Source organism: Tinamus guttatus, unplaced genomic scaffold (genome assembly GCF_059628265.1).
Source record: "Tinamus guttatus ecotype Peru unplaced genomic scaffold, ASM5962826v1 Tinamus_guttatus_pri_ptg000388l, whole genome shotgun sequence".
Taxonomy (NCBI): Eukaryota; Metazoa; Chordata; class Aves; order Tinamiformes; family Tinamidae; genus Tinamus; species Tinamus guttatus.
The window spans coordinates 87114-93281 of record NW_028288922.1 but is presented as its reverse complement, the minus strand read 5'-3'; positions in this window follow the sequence as shown (position 1 = coordinate 93281).

Below are 6168 nucleotides of genomic sequence, written 5' to 3'. Positions count from 1 at the left end.
GGCCGCGGGGACACGGCGGGGCAGGCGCCAAGTCCCCGCCGGCTGCAGCCTCGCCCCGCTAGGGCGCCCCCCGGTCTCCTTTTTCTGACCTTCCCCTCCTTTTTTTTTTTTTTTTTTTTTTTTTTTTTTTTAATTTAACTCCTCCTTCCCCCCTTTTTATTTTCTTTCTTTTTTTTGCCCCTTTCCTCCTTTTTTTCTCTTTTTCTATTTTTCTTTCCCTCATTTTCTTTTTTATTTTTCCCTCTCTTTTTTTCGCTTTCCCTTTCCCCTTTTCTCTTTCCCCGTTTCTTCTTTTCCCCGTTTTTACTTTTTTCCCCTTTCCCTCCATGCTCCTTTCCCCTATTTTATTTTATTTTTATCTTTCCATTTCCTTCCCCCTCCTGCCCCCTTATTTTTTATTTCTTCTCCCCCTCTCCTTTAACTCTCTTATTTTCCTCTCAATTTCCCTACTTTCACTCCCGCTGGGCCCTCTCCTGCCCACGCCGGCCAGCACTCCTCTTCCCAACTTCACCCAACACATTCAAAGCTGCCAACTGTTTCACGAAGTGGCTTTTAATTAACGCACCCCTGCAGTGCGGCCTGGAGGTGTTTAGGCGCTTGTGCAAACCGTGTGTACTCGAGAAGGTTTGTTTTCTCTTTTTCTTCTTTAATAAATTAAAAAGGTAGATGATTCACAAGAAGGTCTATTACAATGATTGCATAGTTGGCAATAAATATTTCATAAAGTCCAGTGGAAAACACAAACAAGCAAACAAACAGACAGACAAACAACAACAACAAAAACACAAAGCACAAGACCCCACGGAATCGCTATGCTAGGTTCAAGTAGCTCCTCCACATGGCCTTGAGCTCCTGGATTTTGCCGTCGTCGCACAGCCTGGCGCCGCCGCCCCTCGCGCTGCCCCGTCGGAACTCGCCATCCTGCCAGTCCTGCGGGCGCGCAGTTATCAGCGTCTCCGCACCTCCCTGCAGCCCCCTGCGCCCCTCCAGGCCCATCCGCATCTCCCCGCGCCTCCAGCACCTCCCTCCTCCCCGCACTTCTCCGCGGAGGAGTAGGAGTCCCCGCGGAGGGGGTCGGGTGCGCGCGGAGGTGCTGCGGGTGCACGAGGAGGAGTGCGGGTGCACGCGGAGGGCTGTGGGTCCCCGCTGAGAGATGCGGGTGCGCGCGGAGGGGTGCGGGTGCTCGCCAAGGTTGCAGGTGCATGCAGAGGATGCGGGTGCCCGCGGAGGAGGGATGCGGGTGCCCGCGCTCGCACCTCGGGGGGGACGTAGCCGCTGCAGCGCTCCCGCAAGGCTCTCAGGGTGTCGCGCCAGAGCGCGTCGCGCCGCGTCCCGCCGCAGCCCCGCGTCCCGTCGAGGACGCACTCCAGGAGCCGGCCCGCCCGCTGCCTCCGCCACCAGCCCTGCGGCGAATGGCGCTCAGTGACCCTCGGGCTGGAATCCCCGGCCCGACGGACCGGGACCCCTCGGCCCCGTCGGACCGGGATCGTCTGGCCCCGCCGCGAAGGAAAGGAACAGACGCTCCCCGCGCAGAGCCCTCGCCACAGAGCCCTTCTTGCATTCTCTTCTTTCCCTCTTTTTTTTTCTCATTTTCCTCACGCCACCCCTTTTGATTTTCTAATTTTCCCTCCTTTTCTCATTTCCCCCTCCTAGTCATTCTCTTTCCTCCCGTTCTCCCGTTCTCTCCCTTTTTACACTTCCCCGTCTCTCTTCTTCCCCACTTTCCTCTCTTCCCTCTTTTTTACTACTTTCTGTTTACCCTTTTCCCCTTCTCCCCCATTTCTCCCGTCTCCCTGCCGTTTTTCCCATTCCCCCTTTTCCCGTTTTCACCTTTTCTCAGATTCCGCCCCCCCTTTTTCCCTATTTCTTCCCCCTTCAGTTTCCACCCTTTTCCATTTCCCCTCTCCTCTCTTCCTCCACCCCGTTCCCGCTTCCTTCGCTCCTTCCCTCCCTCAGCCCCCGCGTTGCTCCTCGCGTCAGCTCTTTTCCCCGCACGGAAGGGAAGGCCACCTAGCCACCGTCGCGGGGGGGAGGCCACCCGGGCGAACCTCGGACTGCTGCAGACCCGCGGCCGTCGCCGGCGACTCCTCCTCGCACCCGTGATCGTCCTGCTCCTGCCGGGGGAGACACAGCGAGAGGGGCCGCCCGTCACCGCGCACCCGGGCGCTGAGCGGCCGCGTAGAGCGGGGGGTCGGCGGCGGGCTGGGCAGGGCGCTCCGTCCTGGACCTCTGCGTGCGTTTGCGCGGCGTCTGCGCGGCTGGCGCGCGCGCCGAGCCCAGGGTGCAGCCGCGCATCACCTTGCGACGGGGGAGCGTCCTCGGCGGCGGCCCCTGCGGCCCGTGCGAGCGGCTGGAGGGGGTGGTGAAGGCGGCAGCGCTCCGGACGGGGCGGGGGGGTCGGGGAGGTCGGCGGGAGAGGGAGACGCCCCCGACCCACGCGCTCCGTCCCGGCAACTTGCGGCTTCGGCTCACAGTTTGGGAAGGTCGCCGGAGGACAGCAGGAGTTACTATCCCCGTCCTGTCCGCATGCACCAGGGTACTAAGCTACGCAGCTCCCGGCTTGCTAATCGGCCTTTTCGGAAAGTGGCGGCCAGCAGTGAAGGATTAAATCGTGGAGGCAGAGCAGATCCCCGCTGATGCCACCAGAGAAACCACCAACCTCGCTTAAGGACATGTGTGCGACCAAAACGTTTAGGAAGTCCTTCCGTATCTCTTCGTGGTTACAGAGGCTGAAATTGTAGGTGGCCTCCGGCGACAAGCCGGCGAAATGAAGGAAGATGACCAAGCCTCGAATGACTGCGTGAGAAAAAGCCAGAGGTTAAAGCGGCTGCGCCGCTGCGTGACCCCACCGGGCGCCGGCGAGACGAGCAGGAGGGAAGTGGGCGCCCCGCGAGCACCAGAAAAACTGCTTATACCCCTGTGGCTCTCCATGGTGTCCTTACACGTTGTTTGTGCCTCCTGCTCGGCTTCAGCTCCTTGCACGCTTCATATATGTACCTGTACGCCTACGGAAATGGGGGTTTCCAATACCATAACCGGGGCGCATTTGGACGACGGCTCCGGCACCTCTTTTCCACGACTGTAAATAATAATTATTCACGCTTGAAAGTTGTGTCACTAGTGATTCAAAAAGAAACACGGGATAATAAATAGTAATCGACCGCAGCAGCCCCCCCCCCCCAAAAAAAAAAAAAAAAAAAAACCACAACCCACTAATCCTGCATGAAACAAGTGGGAATAGCCCTCCCAAAGACGCATGGCGTGTTCACTGCTGGAACAACAGGCGATTTTCTCACCGAAACGAAGTGAAAAACGCCCCTGGGAACCAGCAGACGGGGCGGACACGCATGCCCTCCGTGCTGCATGGACAGTTTAAATGCAACACTTTAACAGGGGAAACCTGGAAGAGGGCGGAGAGTTGGCAGCGGTATTTTCTCCGCGTTGTCCACGGCCTCTTTCATTATTAGTTTTCCTCGTGGGCCAGAGCTTTGCTCCCCACAAGGACCCCCCTAAAGTACTCAGGAGAGCACCCGAGGGGCACAGCCGAGCCAGGGCGCACAGCCGAGCAGCGGGGGAGCCCCGCGGCCAGGACTGTCCCGGGCGAGCGGCCTCGGGGCCGGGGAGGCTGCCGAGAACCCCCCAGCCCCGACGGGCTGGGCGGCCCGGGCAGCGCTGCAGCCCGCGGAGCGCCCGGGGCCGAGGGGGCAGCGGGTCGGAGCGCGCCCCGGCAGGGCATCGCGGTGGCGGCTTTCGAGACGGCCTTATCTCGGTTTCAGAGAAAGTTCCTGTGCATTTTCGGGGAATGATTCTCACGCGTGAGTCATGAGGGAAGCCCAGGAGGACAGCCGCCTCCGCAGGAGTAAAGGCTTGTGTGTGAGTTTATTTGATTTTGTTTCTTTCGGCCAATTGAGCTGGGAAGGGGCCAAGGCAGATTAGGCAACCCCATATGCGTGCCTCCCCAGCTGCCATTCCCCCCCCCCACCACCCTTTCCCTCTCCCTTCTGCCGCCGGTCCTGTTTGGGTCATAGTGTCTCTCCCTGCTGCAGAGTGGAGCCTTTTCCACCGTCCAGAACTCAAAATAGCTGGTTCAGAAAATCCACGATTTAAAATTCTAGTCTCAAACTTGCTGCTTTAAGATTCCTGCTGTAAAATCCATCACACTACTTCATATGAAGCAGCAGAGCAGGTGCTTTGAGCTTCGGCCATGCCCCGGAGAGCAGCTCTTGGAGTGAGTGTTTTGGCCGCGGCGCTGAGGCACAGGTGATGAGTGTCACCTACAGGGTGGGTCTTACTAGGCACAACTAAATAAGCCCACTGCCCCCTGATTTCTTAAAAGTTCTTATTATCCCAGGAGCTGTTGCGATTTTTCTTATATGAGGCAAACTTCTTAGGCAAATCCTTCCCAAGGGCTTTTGGTCTGAAGTCATCTACGAGCTTCATAAAACTCAGTCAACTTATATGATATTTCTGAGAAGCTTATTTCTCATTTTGCAGCTGCATAAAAAGGTGCACCCTAAAGTAAAGACTATTACTCAAGGTGAATTTTGAGACAGTCAAGAAAACTGGCAGCATAGCTGACAGGAAGCTTATAAATTATTTCCAAATCTCTTCTAAAGAAGAAATTCAGGACCAATTATATATATATGTATATTATATATATATAACAGTGGAAAGCTTATATATATATACACATATATATAGCGCTTTCCACTGTTCATTTGTCCCTTTTAAGCAGGACATAATAACCCTCTGCATAGTTAAATAAAGGTGGTGGCTCATTATTGGCTTTAATGAGAGCATTCTTGCTAAGATTCTCTTCCATTCCTGTCAATATGCACTTTTTCTTCCTTGTGTGTGTTAGAAGTAGAACAAAATTGCAGCAAGCATTGGCAACAGAATCAGATCAGATCAGAAGCAGCTGAAAAGCAACTATTTAGAAGAAATCCAAAATTGTATTTATGTAACTCTAAATGACAATTTGCCAGTCATTTCATTTAAAAACTATATGAAAGAAGAAGAAATCTACTTATCTTTTCTTTTTTTTTGTATGTGAAAAGTCATGTAAATCTCTGAAAACCTTTGTTCTCCTCTACATTAACTTCTCTCAACAGCATCATGAAGAATGATAAATTATAATAAATTTGATTTTAATTCCATTTTCTATCTTAATGCCTTCACTCTTCTCTCAAGCACACAATTACAAGCATATGTATCAGAGAGACAGCCTTTAAAAAAGAAATGAGAGGAGAAAGAGCGAGCAATTTGGAACAATCTGTCCATTTAATATTTTTAACAATCCCAAACTTTTTACTTTACTTGGTTCCAGCGCAAATAGTGTCATATCTTCTGGCAGCTGCTTTTGATCTGAACAGTTAACCAAATAACAAGAGTTTTGCATGTGATTCCATTGCAAGAAATAAACAGAGAGAAGAGATAGGCTTATTTTTATTTTTATTATTTTTATTTATTTATTTTTGGTGGACTTACAGTCAATCTATGTTTTTTCCCTAACACCTGCAGCCTGGCAGCCCTGTTCTTTCTTGAAGACTGGCCTCGCACTTCTGACCACTCAGGTCATGCTTGAGTAGAGAAAAGGCAGAACGGAGAAACAGCTGCTGCAATTTCCCTGTGAGTGGAAATGTCATCTGGGAGGATCTGAAATGTCATGCGGAGGGAGTACTACCAGCCCTGTTTGGGACAAAGAGAGTCAAAACCTGACAGGAAGTCACTACTTTGGTAGACATTCCTGATCAATGTTACTATCTGGCCATTCATCAAGTCAATATTTTAAAATTATATTTTGATACTTGTGGTTGATAGGCAAACCTTACAGTTTTGTGGAACATCCAAGCAATATTTTTCCTGCTAAAATTTATAGCACTGGTACGGAAATGCCAGGGACACCCAGTACATTTAACAGCTATACTCTGAGCATACAGGATACACCACTGTGCAGAGAGGCATGCAAACAGCCTGCCTCGGTGTTGTGTGCATCTAGGTCTTCCTCTTGAGGTGACCTTGGTGTTTGCTTGAACTATAGCTCTTTCTGCTAACACCATTGCATGCCATCCCTGTAGCAGTATGGGTATGTAATGCCATAAACAAGAGTTCTATATGAGGCAAAGCCGAATGTAATGTTATAGATACCTTTCATGAACATAACCTAGG